This window comes from Mesoplodon bidens (genome assembly GCF_964165515.1).
Source record: "Mesoplodon bidens genome assembly, chromosome: 5".
NCBI classification, from domain to species: domain Eukaryota; kingdom Metazoa; phylum Chordata; class Mammalia; order Artiodactyla; family Ziphiidae; genus Mesoplodon; species Mesoplodon bidens.
Window position 1 is genome coordinate 138307034 of NC_138161.1, and position 23532 is coordinate 138330565.

The 23532-nt window shown below is 46.3% G+C and overlaps 1 protein-coding gene across 5 annotated transcripts in view; it reads right to left on the minus strand.

The window, feature by feature from the left end:
- Positions 1-23532, minus strand: part of ZBTB38 (zinc finger and BTB domain containing 38) — a 119989-nt gene that overhangs the window by 11937 nt on the left and 84520 nt on the right. Inside the window, exon 1 of one of the 5 annotated variants that reach the window (XM_081235078.1) lies at positions 23017-23309. The exons of the other annotated variants lie outside the window; for them this stretch is intronic. The gene's annotated coding sequence lies outside the window, so the exon portion shown is untranslated. Of the gene's footprint in view, positions 1-23016; positions 23310-23532 lie in introns of those variants that run through there. 5 annotated transcript variants of the gene reach the window in all.

The following is a 23532-nucleotide window of genomic DNA, read 5'->3' on the forward strand; positions in this document are numbered from 1 at the left end:
AGGCCCCCTCCCCACGCCAGCCTCCTCAGTACACCCACAGCACACGCAGCACAGGGACTCCCTATACGGGTCCTTTCCTCATGACTCGGGAGGATTTCTACGCTCTGTCTGTATGAAGCTTTAGAAGAAACACTGTACTTCCTCTTGAGGTTCTTCTTCTATCCTCGCCCCTAGCTCCACTGCCGGGCAATTCCTATCATTCACTCATCTCAGATGACACCTCCTCTGGTCAGCCTCCTTCCTCACGGATTTCTAGTTTGGGGTTCCGACCTTTATAGTTGCATGTAATGTTGTGCGTCTATCCACAACTCTATCTTTCCCTGTTTGCTCCTTAAGCGCAGGGACAACCAAGCTCATCTTGGTACCCTCTGCGCCCGCAGGGCGGGTACAACGCACTGTTGATGTCGACAGTGAGCAGAAACGCACTGGCTCCTCAGACCCCGGGCAGCAAATGCCTTAAATAACATACTGTGCTTAGAAAGGTTTCTGGTTTAAAGCTTTAAAAACTAGACCTAGGTGAACCCAAATGCTACTCTAGAGAAAGCAAAATTACCAGGAAAATAAAAATAAATTCCTGTTCTTCCCCCCCCTCCCCGCTAGTTTCTTTCTAACCTGATGGTTCTCAAAGTATGTTTCATGGACCTCTGTGTCTCCCAAGACCCTATCGGCAAGCTCCTGAGGTCAAAACTGTTTTCACAGGGGCAGGACAGGAATAAAGATGCAGATGTACAGAATGGACTTGAGGATACGGGGAGGGGGAAGGGTAAGCTGGGACCAAGTGAGAGAGCGGCATGGACATATAGACACTACCAAATGTAAAATAGATAGCTAGTGGGAAGCAGCCGCATAGCACAGGGAGATCAGCTCGGTGCTTTGTGACCACCTAGAGGGGTGGGATAGGGAGGGTGGGAGGGAGACACGAGGGAGGAGATATGGGGATATATGTATATGTATGGCTAATTTACTTTGTTATAAAGCAGAAACTAACACACCACTGTAGAGCAATTATACTCCAATAAAGACATTAAAAAAAAACTATTTTCATGACAACACTAAGATGTCATTCATCTTTTTTATCATGCTGACATGTGCATTAATGGTGCAAAAGCAAAGATGGGGAAAACTTCCGGCAACTTAGCAAACATCAAGCCAGTAACACTTGGATTAAGGAGTAAAAATTATTCATTTTATTAAATCTTGACCCTTGACTATACGTCTTCTTACTGTTGTGTGATAAAATGGGAGGTACACATAAAACACTTCTGGTGCATACTGCCTTGAGAAAAAGCACTTGGGTGTTTCTTTGAGTTCTGAGTTGAACTAGCCAATTTTTTTTTCATGGAACACCATTTTTACTTGAAAAAAATGATAAGACAAACCATGGCTATTCAAATACGGGTATTTGGGCAAACACTTCCTTGAAAATGAACTGAGTCTGTCATTTCAAGGAAGTAGCCATTTTGTTGCCAGTAACAAAAGACTGTGAAGCAAAAACAGAATTTTGGAAAACCTGCGTCTACCACAATGAGCTCAACACTCCTCAGTACATAACGATTTTTCTGATGATGTTGGTGGTGATGTAATGACAGTGGTTTCTGGATACTGAGTAATGAACCTGGAGGATATGCATGGCTCAGTGAACCAACATTTTCCAAATGACCAATGCATATTACCAAAAAAATCATGCAGGGGCTAAAAGGCGTAACAGAGAGCAGTGGCTTTAAATGTAACAAAGTACAGAAAGTTCATTGATAAGGATTCCATGTGGCAATTAACCTTTAAGAAATTCCCACTGGTAAATTCTGGTGTAGTATCAAAGAATATCCACAATTAACTGAAAAGATTATTAAAAAACTTCTCCCTTTTCCAATTACCTAGTTGTGTGAGGCTGGATTTTCTTCATATAACTCAAGTAAAACAACACATTACAGCTGAATCCAGAAGCAGATTTGAAAATCCAACTGTCTTTCTCTGAAGTCAGATATTAAAGATACAGCGTACCCTTGAACAATACAGGTTTGAACCACTCAGATCCACTTATACCCTAATGTTTTTCACTAAGTACATACTATAGAACTACACGATCCGCGATTGGCTGAACCCACAGATGCAGAACTGTGGACGTGGAGGAGGGGAGACTGTGCGAATTTTCGACCACATGGAAGGTCTGTGCCCCTAACCCCTGTGTTGTTCAAGGGTCAACTGTATTTGCAAAAACATAAAACAATACCATTCTTCTCACTATATATAGATAGATATATATAAGATATTTTTTCATGTGGACCATTTTTTAAGTCTTTATTGAATTTGCTATAATATCGCTTCTGTTTTTTATGTTTCGGTTTCTTGGCCAAGAGGCATGTGGGATCTTAGTTCCCTGACCAGGGATCAAACCCACACCCCCTGCATTGGAAGGTGAAGTCTTAACCACTGGACCGCCAGGGAAGTCTCTCACTATATTTATTGCTTTAGAAAATAGTTATTTTTAAAATACATCATTTTATCATGTAACTGGGTTTATCACAGTTAATTTTCATAAGTTAATAGTTTTAAAATTCTCATTTAAATTTTTGAATATGATAAATATTGATAGATATAATTCAGATAAACAAAAGCTCTTTGGGTCCTTAAAGATTTATAAGGGTGTAAGGGGGTCCTGGGAATAAAAAGTTTGAGAACCACTTCTCTAACCTATAAGACAATGCTCAAAATCATTTTTAAAGAAACTATTTAGAAATTATTTTACTCAATAAAATGAATCATATATAAGCCTAAAGGAACTAAAGACAAAATAAAAGTGTGTTAAAATACAAAGCAGAAACACCCAGGAGACAGAAGGAAAAACCAAGGGATAGAGAAACACAGACAGACACACCTACAGTCACACGTATACACACCCTCTACAGCTGTCTTTAATTTTCCAAGCGTGAAGCGACTGCTATCTATCACTTGAGGTTGAGAAGGGCTGAAAAACAGGTGGACCAGTTTGCCTAGTGTGGTCCTTCCCGCACTACACACTCAGGTGAAAATTGTTCCTTGATTTGCAGGGCTGCTGCCTATATTCTGTTTGCACAATCTATCATTGCTTGAATCCTTGCTTTCCAAGCATCAAAGGTTAGCTTGGTCACAGCATTCCGTCTGCCCTTACAGTTCTATCCATTCATCTACTAAATGAGCCCCTCCCCATTATATCCTGGATACTCGTCCTGGTTTTGAACTTGAAATCAAAGGAAACAATTCTTGGCAATGATCCAACCAACAAATTCCAGTATTTCCACCTTAATTAAATCCCTCCCCAAATTTGACAAGGCAATTTTACTGAAATACAGAGAAGTCAAAAAACTTAAAAATGATAGTTTCCATAAAAATTTTAACTCTCACAATGTCAACCAAAAAAAAAATTGATAGACCTCTAGTTGTTTAACCAGTGTAACTATTATGTAGAACTTTATAGACCTTGTTAATAAAATCTGATGTCCTTTTATTAGCAAATCTTTAAGACATGACAGATGGAAAGTGAAGTAACCCTGTCCAGTCTGCATTCTTAGTGAGAATTCGAAGTCACTTATTCAAGGCCAATCTCCAGGGCCTGACTGATTCCCACTTTTCTGTATCTTCTGATCAGAGAAAAAGCCAAGAGCCCTCTTGCAGCACCTTGGCCACTCAATTCCTAACGTACGTAATAACGAAACTAAATCAACAGAGCAACTTTCTCCTCTCTCTACTACAAGTCTTCTATAAAAAGACACTTAGAAATAAAACCCGACTAAAAAAGAACACACTGTATTAGGATACTGACCTGGAATCCTGCAAAAGTCAAACTCACAGTCCATTTTGGGCCAGCGCGGGCCCCATATTCAAGTGGAATCTACTGCATGGATCTGCTATTCTCTGCAGAAAGTGTTCTGACAAAGGACACTGCTTCAGTGATCCGGCTCCACCATCCCACACACATCTTTGCAGTGCATTTTCTCATAGTCATGTTGGGTGGCTACGTCAGACCTCCTCACGTGATGGGGTGTTAGAAACACACGCATCAGATCTCGAAAACAGATTACAAAACAGAAGCCCTTTATAGAGTTCAGCTACGTCTAAGAAAAGGAAAATCCTCTTGATTTGCCTTCTAAATGCAGCCCAAAAGGAGCAGGGAAGAGCTGCATTTATCAGACTTTCATGCATTTAAGCTATCAGATTCAAGAAGGTGTAGTATAACAAAGGAGGTTTGTTTTTCATCTGAAATTCAGGTGGTTGGAAAGACTAACATCAGGAAGCCGCTAGAGTCCATCCAACGCGGGGGGGGGGGTTTGGCTTGAAACACCTTAACTGAATACATTATTTTGAAGAGGTAAATGTTTGGTCTCCAGACCTGCAGTTGCGTGCATATAGACTGTGAGAACGAGTATTATCAGACTGATGGGTGATGCAATGTGCCCAGTTAAATATTTCCAGTTGCTAGTTTGGAAAGATGAAAGGGGGAAAAGGTGCTTTGTTTCTTTTTTTTCGTTTTGAAACACAGCAGTGTTTAGGGTAGCCCTTGGGGTCATCTCACCATCAAGCTTGCCTGGACACCTGCTTGCTTAAGAAAGCGGGAAAACGGGCTTAGAGAGTCTATCTCTGAAGCCCTGAAGTGCTGCGTCCATTTCTTGTCTCCACCAAATTCCACTGACATTTAGAGATGCTAATGTGAAAAAGCATTTTAAATTTGAATGCTGTGGGAACTGAGTTACCAGAGTGACCGGGACAGGGGTCTTATCCCCTGGAACTTCTCATTTTAGGGGTGAGCTTATCATCTAGAGTTGGTTTCAAAAGCCAAATACCATTTTCTTAAAGGGCCAGCTGACTGAATGGCCCTGTTCCTCTCAGCTGACCTCTACCTGTCAGGGAGGCTGGAGGGAAGAACTGTTGTACATTCTGGCTTCTGAACAACAACGAACCTCCTGCGAGTCACAAGACGGGTTATCCTAAAAAAGGACAGAGACCGACTGCTGCTTTGGTGTTAAACCACCTAAATCCACCTGCCATCGCACCCTTGTTCTCCACCCCCAGCTCCACCTGCACCCCAGCTTTTGGGGGGACTCCTGCAAGACAATGAATCACAGTTTGCATGGACTCTTTCTGGACAAATCAGAAATTGGGCAGAGAGGAGTGAACCAAGAAATGCACATGAAAAGCACCACACACAGTGCTTGGCACACAGCAGGGGTTCGATGAATGTGGGCGGGAATCAGCTTGAGAACTGAGGGTGTCCTCCTCACCTGTGACTACGGAGAGACCTGCTTAGGCACAAGGCGCACAGGGCGGCCTTTTAACAGCACAAAGGACATCCAAGTCAGGCCCCAGTTAGAGCCCTTCGGTGGCCATCCCCACATGTTAGGGTAGAATCCAGACCCCTCGCTGTGGCCTGCGAGGCCCTGCACTGCCCACGGGTCCCAGCCACTCTCCCCAGACTCACCGGTCCCTCTGCCCAGCTCTCTGTGCTCACACTCAGGCCTCCCTGGGCTGACTCCACCTTCCGAGTCTCTCCCGGCTCTGGTTCCGGTCCCGCCCCGGGGCTGGCTCACTCCTACTTCAGGCCCAGCTCAAATGTCAACGCAGAGGCCCACCCCATCTCTCTATTTGCTCCCGGCTTTACTTGCCCTCGCATCACCTGGTTTATTTCCTTCAGGTCACACACCTCAACCTGCAATTATCACATGTACTTGTCTGCTTGTTAACTGTCCACTGTACCTGCCAGAAAGTGAACTCCAGGAGGGAAAGGACCTTATTCGTCCCATTCACTGCTGTGTCTCCAGGCCACAGGGCACGGCAGGCACTCGGGAAATATTTGAAAGCAGAGAGACTCACCCTGATGGGAAAAGCGACCTGCACTCCTGGCCTCCCTTATCTGTCCTGCTTGTTTCTCGTGCACAGCACTCATAACATAACAGCACTCATAACGCAATGTGCTCATGATTCATTATCCATCTGCCTGCTAGAACTTATTAAGCTTCACGAGGGCAGCAATCTTTGATTTTCTGTACTGATGTATATTAAGCACCTAGAACAGTGCCTGATACATCGCAGGCCCTCAGTAAATATTCATGTACTAAATGAACCATCTGTACTATAAACAGACGTTTGCGAATCAGCTCTATATACGGATAGGCACTGTGAGTGCTGCGAATTACAATCTTCACCTGTGTGAATTGCCCCAATCAAGTTTGAATAAAACTGCTTTCATCTGATACATTTCAGGTTGTAAAGCACTTCACGTTACTTTAATCCCCTTCGTAATCCTGCGAGGAAGGCACAGAAAATGGAGATGCTACTACGAACTCACAGGGTTAAGTGAATTAAGAGAGTCAGTGCTCACCATATGGAAGCTGTTACTCTCATGCCCACAGTATAGATGTGGAAACTGAACCCAGAGAAGTGCCTCACTTACAGCAGAGTTGTAATTTCTGAGGGCGGCACCGCGCCCAGCCCCCTGCACTCTGCTGTGTCAGGAGCCTGCGCACACACACAGCAGGAGGGAAGTCAGAGCAGCTGACTCGCTGTCTCCAGCACAAAATGGCTCTGCACCAAGTTCAAGCTGCAGGCCGGTTGTACAGGATCACCACTGCAGAAGCCCGCGGCCGGGAACAGGCCCAGGTGAGATTTAAGAGCTAAGGCCATCGGGGGCAGCCTGCGTGGGTCCCATGCCGAGAAGTCACTGGGAAATGTTGCCTGACACGAAGCAGTATCTGCCAGAGGGGTCCGCAAAAAGGGCAGCTGAGGATCAGAGTTCATGCAAGCAGACCCCTGACCACGGGGGGCAGTTTCCGGGGCAACCCGAGCATAGCCAGATGATGGGCCGTGGGCTTGGGGCCCATCACGGCCGGCCGGGTGTAGGGTAACGGGGAAAAAGGCGTTTTCAAGGTGCCAGCCGAACATGGAGTCAGTCACGGTGTTTGCCCCACAGCCCAGAATTTGCTAAACACCCAACGCCAAGGCCTTTACGCTAAACTCACATGTTGCCAACTTAAAATCTTTAGTATTAAAAAAAAGTTGATTTTTAAAAGTTTGTTGCCAATTCAGTCCAAGCACTCGAGAGACAAAAGCCAAGGGTGTGCACTGCCAGGATTTACTAATCTGAAGCGAATGCATCAGGAAGATGAGTTTTCATTTTCATTTCATTTGGGTACTCACCCACCACGGGTACTTAGATTTAATCCTTCCTTTATGGGCCTGGGGATGATACGGTCTCAAGGATCATAAGGCTCATGCTGGGGACTTGTCAGGCAGGATAAAGCATGAGACCCGTGGGTATGAAGCATCAGGGGAGCTCCAGAGGAAGAAAATCTCCAGGGTGGGGCCAGCTTTGGGAGTGAGCCTTCTCCATGACAGAGAAAAGAGTCTCCTGGCTGACACGGAGCTGAGACATGGCCAGTGAGGCTCATTAAAACCCTAAGCCCAAATTCCAGGATCTTTACTAAGGCATATAAGGTCCTCTGTGATTTGACCTCACTTCCTGCCACTCCAATCCACACCAGCCTCCTTTCTGTTCCTTGAATGTGTGAGGATCTTCCCACCTCAGGGCCTTTGCACATGCTGCTTCTGAAGCCAAGAATGCCTTTGCAGCCTAGGCAGCAGCCTATCCTGATCTCTATCCAACAATCTCTTCCCCCTCAATCAGGTTCATCTGTCCTATACTCTCAGCATACTCTTCTTTCACAGTACTTACTACTATTGTAATTAAGTATTATTTGACAAATGTGTGCTTTACCACAGGAGTATAAATTCTGTGAGGGCTGTGAGACTGTTTACCACAGTCTCCCCTAGCTCCTAGCACCACACTTGGCACATAACAGTGCTGATAAACCTTTATGAAATAAATGCAAAAACAAAAACCACCCAAACAGTAAGCTCTCTAGAGCCCACCATACCTGGCACTATTACCAAGCTCTCTGGATCCAGCATTAGGTCAACGCGAACTGCCCTACTATTTGTCACCTATGCTAAAAGGGAGAAACACCTTTGTTGAACATTAAAAAAATCAAAAAGGTTGTTCTGACATTGTAAAAGGAAAAAAGAAAAAACACACACAGGCACATATCAACTCTGCTGGCCTAAAGCTAAGCTGGATAAGACAAGCCAGGGCCATCCACTGCTACAAAGTATTTACTGCTCACACAAGTTAAAACAATGAAACATAGCCTTGAAACACTGAAATTGCTTACTATTATTGCTTTGGCTCAAAGACAGGAAAAGAACACTCCTTTAAGCTCTAATGATATGCTTTGTTCTGTTAAAGACAAAACAACAGGCCCAAAATGGAGTTGCTTATGCTAAGCCCCATGTCACCAAATGGAAACTTAAAGTTTTGGCTCTTCCTGCAAACAACCCTAAACTAGGTATCAGCTTAAATCAGGAACAGACTGATCAGCACTAGTTAGGTAATCTGCCTGACAACCCCTGTCATCCCCTATAAGGAAAGGAACCTTGCAATAATCAACCCACCTTTTTGCCTAGTATAATTTCCTTGTTCTGTTCCCTTCCTCCAATAAAATCTCTCACCTTGTATAGCTCTTTGGAGCTCCATTCTATCTGCTAGACTGCATGCTGCCTGACTCATGAATCACTAAATAAAGCCAGTAAGATCTTTAAAATGCACTCAGTTGAATTTTGTTCTTTTGCCTTTTAAGCTCCAGGGATTTGGCCTTTTGTCTACTGAGTGCTTGGACTGAATTAGCAACAAACTTTTAAAAAGTTAACTGTTTTTTTAAATACTAAAAATTTAAAGTCAACATGTGGGTATAGCATACGGCCCTGGTGTTGGGTGTTTGTAAGGACGCTGTTTCTGTATCTGTCCTCCCTTCAAGCACTCCCAGAGGGGTCCACTCTCTGTAATCACTTCTCAGTTCCTTCCAACGTTTCCCTCACTCAGCCTCCTCTCATGAGAAGCTGATCTGGAGAAGGTTCTGGGCTAAGTGAAGCACAGCTGGGCTTGTGGCCTGCTTCTGGGTCCCCAAACTGTGGATGCTTGTGCTTCCTGGTACACCAGTCTGTGACCCACTCCAAAGGCATACACAAGCCCTCTTCCCCCATCAGGCAACTAACAGTAAGATGGAAAAGGCACTGTAATGTGAGCTTATAATGGTGGGTCTCAGTGGAGCCGCACCTCAGGCTCACCTGTGGAGCCTCAAGAAGAATATGTGCCAGGTGACACTGTTGACACTGAATCCGTTTCGGGAACAGGGTCTGGGCGGGCAGGATTGTTGCATCCTGCTGAAAATTACCCAGGTATGTTATGCACACAAGCTGGTCCACGACTTCTAATTACACTTTGAAGAATCAGGTCACTGTGTCCCCTGCTTGTGTTGGAGCCCCTCTGGGCAGCCTTCCTGAGGGCTGCTTTAAAGTGACATCGACATCCTGCCACAAATGCACCAACATCCCCAACTCGACTCATTTTGTGAAGGAAGAAGTTCACCTAAATATGCCAGCCACGTGCCATGCCCCCAACACCAGACGAGCGCACCCCTGTGCCCGGTACTGTTCTACACACTCCATATACACCACCCCGATGAAACCTCACAGCGACCTTATTTTGCAGATGAGAAAACTGAGACTCAGAGAGACCCTGTAACTCGACCAAGGTTATTTAGCCAGTGAGTGGTAGAGCTGGGATTAAAATCCGGGCAGGATGACCCCACAAAACCACACTCTTCACTGCAGATTCAGGAGCACCAAGAAAGCAAGCACTTAGCTTTTCCAGCTCTTTCTTGGTATCAAAGGCTCCTATGCTCACGACCCCAGCCTACCTACCGGTGTGTGAGTGCTTTGGCAATCGGTAGCCTGGACTTGAGCAGGGCTGCCGTGTGCAGGGGGGACAGGTCATGTCCTGTGGTACATTGTGAGGGTAAAGGGCGGGGCTGAGAGCCAGTCCGCGCTCTGCTTGGCCGGGCATGTACCCTGGTGAGGGCTGCATCCCCCTGCCAGGAGAAGCCATTTCCCCGATATGCACAAAGACTCCATATGGACCACCAGATGGCCCTGGGGTGAACACTTCAGGGAAATTCAGCATTTTCCATAAATTTCTACTTTTATTTTCTCAAGAAAAGTAAACTTCAAAGTAATAGCTGGCACTCATGAATATTATCATTTTGATCCACTTCCATTTCAAGGTAATATTTATCGAATGCCTTACCACACCAGTTATTGAGTGTAACATAGGGGCTTCCACGAGAAGTGGGCCCAGAGGGGGCGGAGGGGGGAGATTAAAGCTACTGAACTAAGAGCGCTGAGGGACCCCACAGCACTGCATTAGTCCACTCCTGAAACAGGGCTCTCCCGAAGGATAAGCTGGGACAAGGCAGCCCATGTCCAGTCTGGCACCATGGCTAAGAGCCTGAACTCTGGTGTCAAGGGGCTCTCGTCACATTCTGGCTGTGACCTTGGGCGAGTTTCTTAAACTCTGCACCTCAGCTTCTTCATCTGCAAAATGGGGCTAATAATAGAATCTACCAGGTTAACGTGAGGATTAAATGATAATACCGATAAAGTGCTTGGCTTAATGTCTGACACGAAATCAAGCTTAATAAACATTAGCTATTATTAGTATCACTATTACCAATTAATTATTATTAGTGGTAAATGCCAGCAGGAGCAAATACTACCAAGTCTTGGCCCCCAGGCCCCAAATCTAGGGAATGTGAAATTCCTCAATGGCAGGGACAAGTATTCTTTTTTTTTTTTTTTTTTTTTTTTTTTTTTAATTTTTTTGGTGCATGGGCCTCTCACTGTTGTGGCCTCTCCCGTTGTGGAGCACAGGCTCCGGACGCGCAGGCTCAGCGGCCATGGCTCACGGGCCCAGCCGCTCTGCGGTATGTGGGATCTTCCCAGACTGGGGCACGAACTCGTGTCCCCTGCATCGGCAGGTGGACTCTCAACCACTGCGCCACCAGGGCAGCCCAGGGACAAGTATTCTATTTCACTGTGCACCCAGGGTTCCCCAGTCCCCACCCCAGTGTGTAATACCCCAGAGGGGCTCGTTAACTAATCATTCTTCTTTAATGCAGAGAGCAGTTATTACATTTGCGCCTTAGCTCATATGTGGGCATTTAGTTACAAGTATCATTGAGATGATTTTCTTTTTTTAGTTGCATCATTTGTTAGCATTTCTTCTAAGCCTATGGAGGAAGGCATTAAAATTTTAAATAAAAATTATTCATGTTGGCTATTTGCAATTTATTAGCAATTCCAGTAAAAAGCTTGATAGAAAGGAAACTAAAATAATGTTTAAAACAAATACTTAAATCATCTATACATTTCCAGTCTGTGCACTTGTCCTTTTAAGTCAGAAGGTCACTCAAATTTGGCTATATAAACACGGCCAGGTGCTGGCCGTTTATGGGGTCACGTTCCTATTTTAGATGGCGATATTCTTTTATTTTGTAAGAAAGCCTCCCCTGTGATCTGCTTCATCACCTCTCCTGTCTCTTTAGACTCCTGGCAGACTACATTTGCTCCTTTGCCCTCACACCAAGGAGGTTTTGCGGGGATAAAGTCTTGAGACCTCCTCTTTCTTATTTTAAACTAGGAACCTAATAATATGTCAGTTTGGTTATGATTTATTTTAGAGAACATTTTGATGTTTCAGTTTTTTAATTTAAAAGTCTTTTTAGTTTATGTCTCAGTTTAATGGATTCATTAGGTTGTGGCTTATTCAGTAAAAAAAATTTTTTTTTAATTTGGGTTCAGTCTGGGGCTTTGCACATTTATGTGCTGATTTTGGATTCTGGTTCAAGCTTCCACTGAAGTCCCTGATTAAAACTTTTGACAACTGTCAGAGGTAGTCAATTGTTCCAAGCTTTCCCCTTCCTGTTCCCCGGGGGCCGTCCTTTCTCCTCCCGTAGAGATATCTTTATCCTCAGAGGGTAGAGCAGGGCCCCTGCTTACATACTCCTGGGTTCCAACTCCAGTTCTGCCACTTGGTAGCTGTATGAGTTTGAACAAGTTAATTAGCATCTCAAGACTTGTTTTTTTAAATCTATAAAATGGATATAATAGTGCAACTTAATTCTTAATAGGATTAGAAGAGACAGTCCAGATAAAACATAGTATCTCATTCTATTGCTCTTTTTCGCCCTGATAATTTCCCATGAAAATTCCAGAAAACAAAACAATTCCTACAACCCTTTTCTCTGGCCCACCTCATTATGATAATAGCAACCAATTTAATGCTTGTTGGTTGAAAGGGTGTTGGAAGCAGGGATCATTTTGCAAGTGGGGATTTCCCTGGGGCTGAAGTGGAGAGATGAGTGGCCTGGAGAGTCCCCGGCTTCCAGGGCTTCCAGGGAGCCCGGGCAACTTAGCTCTGGGCAGGCTGGACGGTCAGGAGCTATGGGGCTCAGGCCAGGCTGACCCCAAAAGAAGGGAAGTTAGAAGAACATAATTATGGAACATAAGTGCAAAAATAAATATTTAGCAAAATAAGGGACTGTGGGTAATTCATGAAGCATTCCTATACTAAGGTCTTGGGAGAATGTTAATATGGGTACAGAAATGTAACTGAAAGAGCAAATAACTCACTTTTAAAGAACAGGTACATGCATCACGATGTAATATAATATCAATAGAGCCAATAACTGTGTATTAACAAATGCAAAATGAGTGACTCTTATTATCTTGGGGAGCCCTGCATGCCTTTACACATATTCCCCCAACCCCCTACCAACCCCACTGTGAAGGATAAGCAGAGAAGAGGAGGCTGGGCTTCTGAACATCCAGAGAGGGCTTCTACCCTCGAGCGGCCTCTCTAGGGCCACAGGTTGCTCCTTCCAGTCTGGTAAAGGCGCTGAGCAAGACGGCCCTCGACCGTCATCCTCGCCCTGGATGAGACCATTACTCAGTTTCTTCCCGCACAGACATAGCAAGAACACGGCTGTGGCCAGCCTCCCCAGTCCTAGGAGACAGGGTGGGGGAAGGCAGAGCAGTTGTCAGCCCAAGCACTCTGTTCCCTTCACACCTTCGATCTGCTCCATCCTCACCTCTTGGGGAAGGGGGCCTTTAAGCACCATAAGGTAAGTTATGCTCTGAGCGGCAATCAATACCAGCAAGAAGGAGAGGGGGCAGGGCAGAGTCCTAGACCTGGAGAGGTGAGGCCGGATGCAGGATACAGGGGGAAGGAGGCCAGAGGGGAAGCGGCTCAGGGCTCCCTCTTGAGGAGGCCTCTGTACTGATGCCCCCTGTCCCCCGCCCCGGAAACAGGACCCTGGCTGTACTGTACCACAACTCTGGAAGGGTCCGGCTTACTGTGTCACTGAGCCTGTCCACTCTGCTCTCCCAGGTGTCGTGGGCATAATAATAGGGTTAGAGTCATAAAAGTAAACTCCCCAAGGCAGATCCTACCTCTGGAAGCAGGCAGCCCCTCTTCAAAACATGATCCCTAGACAGAGCCTTTCCCAGGCAGCAACTCTTTCAGGATTGTGTCCTGAGGTTCCTTTACATTTGATGACCAGAGTCCATTCCCAGTTCACAGTACCATGTCCACAAGATGGTGCTGAGTCCACACAAAGAGATGCTCTTGGGTCTTGAGTAACTGGGAATCTAGTCCCCCAAACCTTTCTCAAAGTGTCAGATGAGGGAGCCTCCCTTCAAAGTAAACAGACCTTGGGTGTTCTAGATAACAAAAAGCAAAGGGAGCAAGCTTCTCAGTGGAGCGTGCCTTCTGACTCCTTCTTAATTTGCCACAGGTGGATTCTAGAGATTCTGCAGACCAGGGGTGAGGACCACTCCACCCAGTGTGGGAATTTCCTCCTTAGGGGAGCAGTCCTCACGGGGAGCCCTCAACTGTAAACTCTGCCATGCGACAGCCCTTGGAAGGTTTGCATGTCCCTTTCCTGGGCTAAGCATCTCCCATCCCTTCAACTATGCCCTAGCAAAGAGAATTTTATAAGATGAGGAACTTTAGATTGTTTAGTCCAACCCTCTCATTTTAGATGTGAGAAAATGGAGGGACGGAGAAGTAGAATGACTTGCCTAAGGTCTCATGGTGTGACCAAAACAGGTTTCTACCCTTCTGGCTCCGCATGCCTTACAGTGCACCATACTCCTCAACTGGCAGCTGCTGGGACCCGCTCACTGACAGCAGGACTTTGCAAAGTGCCTGACCTCCCTAAGCCTCAGTCTCTTCACATATAAAATGGAGCAAATCATACACACCTCCTGGGGTGCTGGGGGGATTCAATGAGTACTGGAACACCCGGTCAGTGCAAGTGCACAGCAAATGGTACGTGCACGATAACTGATTTTATTTATAATATACAGAATTTTTTTTTTTTTGGCATGGAGTTCTTCTTTCTGTCCTTGTGTTCTTCCTCTTTGGCTTCCCAACTTCCAAGACTGAATTTTTTTAATTGACACTCAAAAACTCACTCATTCTGGCCAAATTTAATGGTGTTCACTTGGTCCATTATCTCTAATCTGTTGGAATATTTTAGAACAACAATTCCATCTTAAAATATACCTACTGATTCCTGACAAATAATATGCTGACTCCCGCTCCAGGAACTTCCAGGTAAGTTTAGGGTGGTGATGTCTGTGACAAAAAAGCTGTTTCCTATGCTCTCCTCTGGAGAGTGGCAGAATGGGATTCAAGTTCAGAACTGTTATACTGATGACGACTTAGAAAATATTCTTCAATCTATTAGAATAAAAAAGATAAAGCCTCGGCTTCATCTTTAAAGAGGAAGGAGGTTGAAGCCACACAGTCACGAAGTCACCTTGACCCTGTGAAGACAAACTCCGGTGTCTTAATACATTAATATGCTTGGAATGGAGACGCTAGGACCTCAGGGTAGGTGAGCTTTTGCTCTGAGACCCAGAAAACCTCAGAGCTGCTGGGGGTGAAACTGCTGGGAATAACCTACAAGTAAAAGAACAAGACATCAAGCCCCTAGAGCTGATCTGTGGTCCCTGGGTTGGTCCCTGGTTACAGGTGACCCAACGCAAAACCCTGACGGTTACATTCTCTCAGCTCCATTGTATCAATAAGCACAGCAAGACTCTAATTTCCAACCATCCTTCTCCTTCCACATTCTCCCTAACTAGCCTGGGCCGCTTTGTTTTTTCCCATCCCAGCATCCTCAGACCCTGCCGCACCGGGGAATTCAGCCAGCCTGCAGCTGTTCCAGTGCCCATATCCGCTCACCCAGAAAAACACCGCCTTCCCCGTCCTGACTGTTCCCAAACGCCAACTTTCTGGATCCAAACGCAGCACAGAGACAAGAACTCCTCGCCTTAGTCCTGTTGAGCCCTATACCATTTACAAATCACTTTCATACACACCATCTCCTCTCCTTTCTCATAACGCCCCCGTGGGCTGTGAAATAATATTTCCATTTCAAAGATGAAGATGCTAAAGCTCAGAAAAATTAAGCCAAAATCCCAACACCACATGGCTTGTAACTGGCAAGGCTGGGTTTTCAACCCTGATCTTGTGACTCTGGGTCACAACTTCCTTCTAGCACACTTAAAAGGAAGACTATATTTATGTGATTCCAAATGTTAGTAAATATAAACCACCATCTCATTTATGATTGATACGTTTAGTGTTTTTTATGCCAAATTCAGCATCGAATGTGTACGTGTCACTCAAAAAACTACACATTAGCTATTTTTACCAATAAAACCAGTTTTTCCTGATCAGTCGATATACCAGACATACTGCTGACCAAGTGGTCATTTACACATTCTCCTTCATGTTCTCTGCCATTTTGCATTACCTGACCACACAGCATCTTGTTTAGTTCATTCTGTAAAGTGGGAATGACACCTGAGATGATTACCATCATAGTTAAAGGAGGCAATGACTATAGAGACCGCAGCTAGCAAGTGTTCACTTAATGGTATTACATACTATTACTACCACCGCTACTGCTACAACTTCGTTACATTCATTAAAACCAAGTAGTTTTGTTTTCTAAAAGGTGCCTGATGAACCATAAGGCAGCGTGGATTCAGAGAAACAGAAAAATGATTTTGTCCCCTCGGCCTTGTTTAATCCTTTCTTTCTTTCCCTTTTCAGCAGCCTCCTGGAGTCCACAGTCCAGTGGAGGACAAGACATGCAGACAAACAGCTCCTCCATGACGATGGCAGTGCTCTAGTGAGCATGCCCAGGGGCCTGGAGCAGGCAGCCTTAAGTTGGGTTTGCGGAAGGCGAGTCAGGGAGGGTGAGGTGGAGTCTGGAGAGATATGGAGCATTTTTTTGGAATCCAAGAGGGAAAAAGGCATTCTATTCTAGGGAAAGGTCAAGCAAAGGCAAAGAAGCAGGAAATGGAATGACGCATTTAGGGAAGGGCAAGGAGGTGGGATGTCTGTGGCATGGGGTGTGGGCAGGGCTGGGTGGGAGATGGAGGGCGAGAGACTGGCAGGGACCCAGTTGTGAAGAAAGCATCGACTTTGGGCTTGATCCTCTAGCCCAGTAGTTCTCAACCCTTACCTGCATACTGGAATCACCTATGGGAACCTGAAAACATACCAACAGTCGGGCTCCAACTCGAGATTCTGATTTGTTTGGTCTTGGGTGGATGCTAGGTATTGGGATTAAAAAGAAAAAAAAACAAACAAAAAACCCTCCAGGTGATTCTAATGTGCAGCCTGGACAATGGTGAGTCATTTACCAGATTTGAAGCAAGAATCATTTGACACATTTGCAGACACGTCATTCTGGGAACAGTTTGATGAGAAGGATGTCTGGAGGGGATCTAGAAAGAAGGTAAGGAGACAGGTGGGGATGACAAGGAGAGAAAGAAGTGAAAGCTATTTGGATGGAAGCATCAACTAGTTGGACACTGGAGGAGAAAGAAAGAGGGAAGAATGAAGGTTGACACACCAGTTCTGTTGCCTACATGTGCCATTAACAGGGAGGGAGCCAGACCAAAGAGCTGGTTTGGAAAGAGGAGGATGAGGCCTGTGTTCCCTCTGAGGTGCCTGTGGAAGACGCAGCTGGCAGTCTCCACCAACAGGCCTCCACGACGGACTCTGATGCTGAAAGGAAGCTGGGCTGAAGATTCAGCTGTGCGGTGCACTGACACATAGGAGGTGGCTGCACACACGAGCACGGATAATGCCCAAGGAAAGCGGATAAAAAGGAAATAGGGCAGAAGAAGGAACTTGAGGACTACCAATACTGAGAGGGTAAATGGATCTATCAGAATCACCTGGAGGCTCTTACTAAAAATTCAGTTTCTTGGTGCCACCCCAGACTGATTGCATCAGAACAGCCACAGGGTAAGACCCGAGGAACTGATTTTTCACAAGTTCCCAGGCACTTCTGAGTCAAGGCTAGGCTTGACACTGTATCCGTTTCCAAACACTGCCAAAACAAACTACCACAAACTTGGGGACTTAACAGAAATTTATTCTCTCACAGTTCTGGAGGCCAGAGGTCCAAAATCAAGGTGTTGGCAGGGCTGAGCTCTCTCTGAATGCCCCAGGGAGGAGAGTCCTTCCTTGACTCTTCCAGCTTATGATGGTTCCAGGGTTCCTTGGCTTGTGGCTGCATAACTCCAATCTCTACCTTCATCTTCACATGGCCCTCTCCTCTTTATGCGTCCCTCTTCTGTGTGTTTCTTATAAGGACACTTGTCATTGGCTTCAGGGCCCACCTGATAACCCAAGATGAACTCATCTCAAGAGCCTTAAAAAATTTCCATCTGGGGCTTCCCTGGTGGCGCAGTGGTTGAGGGTCCGCCTGCCAATGCAGGGGACGCGGGTTCGTGCCCCGGTCTGGGAAGATCCCACATGCCGCGGAGCGGCTGGGCCCGTGAGCCATGGCCACTGAGCCTGCACATCCGGAGCCTGTGCTCCGCAATGGGAGAGGCCACAGCAGTGAGAGGCCCGCGTACCAGGAAAAAAAAAAAATTTTTTTTTCCATCTGCAAAGACCTTTTTTTTCCAAAAAAAGGTCACATTCACAGCTTTGGGGATTTAGACATAGCTTTGGGGATTTAGACATATCTTCTGGGAGGCTACCAGACACCACGGCAATAACTCATCTGGGTGGATGGGAGAGGGGACTGGGGGCCAGATCTCCAAGCTACGTTTCCCCACAGTGGCAGGAAGAGGTGGAAGAAAGAGAGAGAGCCATTTCCGGAACCGCTAAGTATACAGCTCCACTGCCGAGCCTCACGGAGCCCTAAGGACCCCAGGCCACTAAGTGTCCAGTGCCCCAGGCCATCTGAAAGTGCAGTACAGAAAGGGGAAAAATCACCACAGTCATAAATTAACAAAATGCTAGACCACATTACCCTCAAAATACAGGCGAGAGCTTTGAGGGGCTGAAAAGGCTTTTAGTTAATTCACTTTCTAAACTAAATGAATTTGATATGAAGCTAGGATTTCATCTCTAAGGTACTGTGGTCATTTTCTCCTCACCACCTTAGTAGCTTCCAGTCCAAACAATAAGCCAACATGGCAGCATGGGTTCGGTTATTTCCACTTTTCAAAATGTTTCTTAGAAGCAGGCAATACTCTCGGTCACCAACATTAAAAAACGTTCAGTGGGCTTCCCTGGTGACGCAGTGGTTGAGAGTCCGCCTGCCGATGCAGGGGATGCGGGTTTGTGCCCCGGTCCGGGAAGATCCCACATGCCGTGGAGCAGCTGGGCCCGTGAGCCATGGCCGCTGAGCCTGCGCGTCCGGAGCCTGTGCTCCGCAACGGGAGAGGCCACAGCAGTGAGAGGCCCGTGTGCCGCAAACAAACAAACAAACAAACAAAAAACGTTCAGCTGCACCTCCCTTCTCATCACCTACCAGGGTCCCAAAATCTTCACTGAGACGGGCTTGCCCCTCATCTTTACACCAATACACGTTCTACCTTTAAAGTTCTATAGTTTTACCATTTGTGTCGTCGGCTCCCTGATGCACAAAGGTCGTCTGTCCTCTAATATAGGAATTTCCCTTCTTGGCAACAGGGTTTGCATGGCCAGAAGGTCAATAGGGTGGGGGGAGGAATCAGGTACTTTGCTGAGGTTAAGGTCACAGCCAGGGGACTGAAGCCTTCAGAATCCGATTCTTAGTGTGGTCAAAACCACCCCATTGGGCTTCCCTGGTGGTGCAGTGGTTGAGAGTCCGCCTGCCGATGCAGGGGACACGGGTTCGTGCCCCGGTCCGGGAGGATCCCACATGCCGCGGAGTGGCTGGGCCCGTGAGCCACGGTCGCTTGAGCCTGCGTGTCCGGAGCCTGTGCTCCGCAACAGGAGAGGCCACAACAGTGAGAGGCCCGCGTACCGCAAAAAACAAAAACAAAAACAAAAAACACGCCATCATACAACCCTACCGTATAATGTAAAAGGCACATCCCTCCCCAGTGTCCACCCCTAAGACTGTACCAAAGTACCGCCTAGTTAGGAAGTCCGCAAGGACCAATCTCTATGCAAGCCTGTCTCTGTACTTCACCACGGTGTCTAGAGTGGTGCTCCCCAAACATCAGTGCACAGGAGTGAGCTGGGGATCGTGTGAAGCGCATTTTCTGACACAGTGGGTTATGTATGCGTGGTCCATTTTCCTTGATGTCAGGGTGCTGGTGGCAGAGGTACACAACCAAGTTTAAGGTTTAAGGAAACCAAGTTTCCATATCCACTGGGGAAATGACAAGAGTTATAATGGCGGTGAGGATGCCAGTGACAATAAAAGCTAATATTTACTGAGCACTTTCTACATGCCAGGCCCTGTGCTAAGTGCTTTGCAGACATTATGACCCACTTAGCACCAAGAGAGCTGACAAAAATGAGAGTGATTAAAAGATGTTTAGAAAAAAGGGAAGACATTATAAATTCCAGGATGTGCAGAAGGTCAACGGAGTGTCAACAGAGAGAGAGGACCATTCTCACGTTGTCCCAGCCTAGGACGAGTTAGGAAGTTGCTAACTGCCCGGTATTTCAGAAAGCATCCTTGGGCCAAGCAGGTCAATATCAGAGACCAGGTGTATCAAGGTGTGCCCACTGTCCTCTGCTATCACCGGATGGCCCAATACCATCCAGGTTAGCCTCTGCAGGCTTGGCTCCATTCAGCTGCCCTGGGAGTGACATGGCCGGGTACGGCAGGGCTTCCGCTGGTGGGTCCTTCCTGTTCCGTCCTGAAATGGGCACACGGAGCGCTGGGCAGCTTAGTCAAGGCTGCTCTGGCTGATGCCTCTCCAGATGTCCTCCGACATACAAGGTGTGTTCTGCTGCTGCAAATCACTTTGCCTGTATGACACGGACCTACGTCGTATCCAGAGTAGCTCCTTTATTTGCTGTGACATGGAGACGGTTCAACAGCCATGAATTTTTCTTGGGCTGGGTCTTGGAGAGCTCCACGCCCAATGCTCTGCAGGAAGACTGGGCAAGCTGCCATTGAGGAAACCCAGCCTGGTGGACCGAGTCAGACGGTGTAGCTCTATAACTGCCGCGCAGAGCAGCAGTTCAGAAGCTGAACTCAGCCTGCAGACCCCTTTCATTCAACCCCAGAGTATTTTAAAATGTTTTAATGCCCTCCAGTTTGCCACGATCTAACCATTCTATCTTCCTATACCCAGCCCACGTTGAACATTTATATGACCCTCCTGTCCCTGGATGTATCTGAATTTTAGACCCTAAACTATAACATAAGGATAGATCACTTAAGCCTGTAATATATCAACCTCCATACAGTGATTCATAGTCCTCCTAAAATTTAAATGGTGAGATACCAGTATTCAAGCTTGCAAAACTACCAAAGTACTCCATCTTAATAAAGAAGAGGTGGTGAGAAGCCTTAACACGGAATATATTTGGGTCACATGGTATTTCTTCAGGATCCCTCCAGTTTGTTCATTCCCATGTGGGAAATTTCCTGCTGAGTCCTGGGGGACAGAGGCGCAGGTATCAAACTCTCCACTTTGCTTCAAAGTCAATTTTAAAAAATTATTTATTTATTTATTTATTTGGCTGTGCCGCACGGCTTGCAGGATCTTAGTTCCTGACCGGGGATTGAACCTAGGCCCTGGCAGTAAAAGCACCGAGTCCTAACCACTGGACCGCCAGGGAATTCCCTAAAATCTTTTTTTTTTTTTCTTTTTTTGTCGGTACGCGGGCCTCTCACTGCCGTGGCCTCTCCCGTTGCGGAGCACAGGCCCCGGACGCGCAGGCTCAGCGGCATGGCTCACGGGCCCAGCCGCTCTGCGGCACGTGGGATCTTCCCGGACCGGGGCACGAACCCGTGTCCCCTGCATTGGCAGGCGGACTCTCAACCACTGCGCCACCAGGGAAGCCCCCCTAAAATCATTTTAATGATACAGTCTGCTCAGCCTTCGAGAAGGAGATGACAACTCCTAATCAGCCCTCCACACGATCAGACTCACACTCTCAGAGGCACCCAGCTCTCCATTTTAATAGAGCCTTCGGTTCCATGTTCATCATAAGCAGGTGATGTAATAAGGGAAGCAATAACTGCTGAGAATGCATAGCTGCTTAGTGGGTCAGAGTATTCTGAACTGATATCATGCTGCATCACAGCGTCACAGAGACAACAAGTCTAGAAACTAGATCACAGAAATGGAGCCTGGAGGTCAAATAATGGGGTCAACACAATCAAGCATATCCAGCAAGATCACAAGTGTCCTCGGGGAATCTCAGAGAAGTATTCAATGGAACAATGGCGGTCAAGCCAAGGAAGCAAACCCCGCTCTAGAGACGTCGAGGGGACTGGTGTAGAGCTGACCACTTGGCCTGGAGAGCGGGCTAAGCCTCTGTCATTATGGGGGGACCTCCTGGAGAAGAGCTGCTGATGCTGGTTTTTTTTTTTTTTAAGCTATACTTTATTTTTTAATTTAATTTCCTTCTTGGCCACACCATGCGGCATGCAGGATTTCAGTTCCCAGACCAGGGATCCAACCCACGCCCCCTGCGGTGGAAGCAAGGGGTCTTAACCACTGGATGGCCAAGGAAGTCCCGAGCTGCTGGGGCTCTTGCCCAGCTCTGCCATGCCTCTTCCCCACCATCAACAGACAGCCCCACATTCACAGTGGTTCCCCACCTGGATCCAGACACAAAATGCCAAATGCACAGAGATCATTTTTATAGACCTGGGCTCCCAGATCTTTAGTTGAGTCCCCGTACATCCTTTCCTTGCACACACATTTCCTTCTCTTCTGTTTTCCACAATCCCTCCTCCCATGTTTTCCATCATTTCTCTTCCACCTCCCATTTTTTCCAGTTTGAAGCCACTGCTGGCAATACCGCAGTCTCTGGAAAGAAGCCAGGAACGACAGCACAGATCTCTGAGGCAGCACGGGATTGTGAAGTCGCCTCAAACTACGCTTCAGGAGATGCAGGAGACTGGCAGGGCTGTCAAGCAAGCCCACCGGCCAGTCGGACGTACAATCAGAGGCAAAGAGGCTTTTCTGTACTGCGGAAATGCTACAAAAACTCTGGCCAGACGCACAGATGGATGCACCATGGTTTAGACAAAAGAAACGGACTGGGGAAAACTGTTGGCCGGGGATGGGGGGCGGGGGGAGGGAAGAGTATGAAAGGAACTAAGGTCCAGTTGGCTTTTGCCAATTTTACCCCCAAAGAAGTTTGATTAAAACTAAACGAAGGTTTCTGGCAGTAGATAGCCAAATAGTTCCCCTGCTCACCTGCTTTAGAGTGAAATTATCTGGGGCTGAGGGGAACAGGGAGCAATTACATCAATAACTATGTTGTCTGCATTTAAAAAAAAGTAAAATTCCCCGAACAAACCCAAACCCACTGTAGATGAAAACCCACAATAGACTGTTTAGAAAAATTATGCTTTAGATACACTGATCTAAAAAAAAAAAAAAAAAACATCTAAAGAACAGGCTGTTCTGTAGAACAGCTCGAGTTTCTGCCTGTGCTTTCATTTTAGAAAACAAATGCTCATAGACTCCACAGGGGGAGGAGTTCAACACAGGGATTCAAACTCACAGAAAATGGCCACCGGGTTTTAGAAACCTGAACGTAACAAACAGGGGCACTCTGGGGACCTTCTGGGAACACAGGGCACTTACCTTTCACAAGAGTCATTGTCTAGAGGCAGATATAACCTCTTTTTCCTACCAGCAACATAAATCATGGCCTCCGAAGTATTTGTTTGCTGAACGCCACAATGACTAATCACCCGACTTTTATTTTCCTCCCTGAGTCAAGAAACCTTATGGGGGGAAAAATAGGTCATTTTTAATGGAACGTAGCTGCTAGGCCTGGATGTAAGACTCCCGTTTAAGCTTCATAAAAGAGAAAAAATTAAAGGCCTCGAAAAGTATTTCCTAAAATAGAGAGACGCGCACATCATCTTATTGGAAACGCCTATCATTAAATAGAAAAGAAAGTCTTAACACAGATCATTCGAACATGGTACAAAGCTCCTGAGTGATTTCCTGAAAAAACTTCAAAAAACAAAGATGAATATTAAGAATATTAAATAAACAACAAAACAAGGTAAGAACTCACTTCGTAGTGCATATTCATTTAGAGAAAAAAACGTTCTCCCAGATAATTTCTGAGAGAACATTTCACTCTTTTTC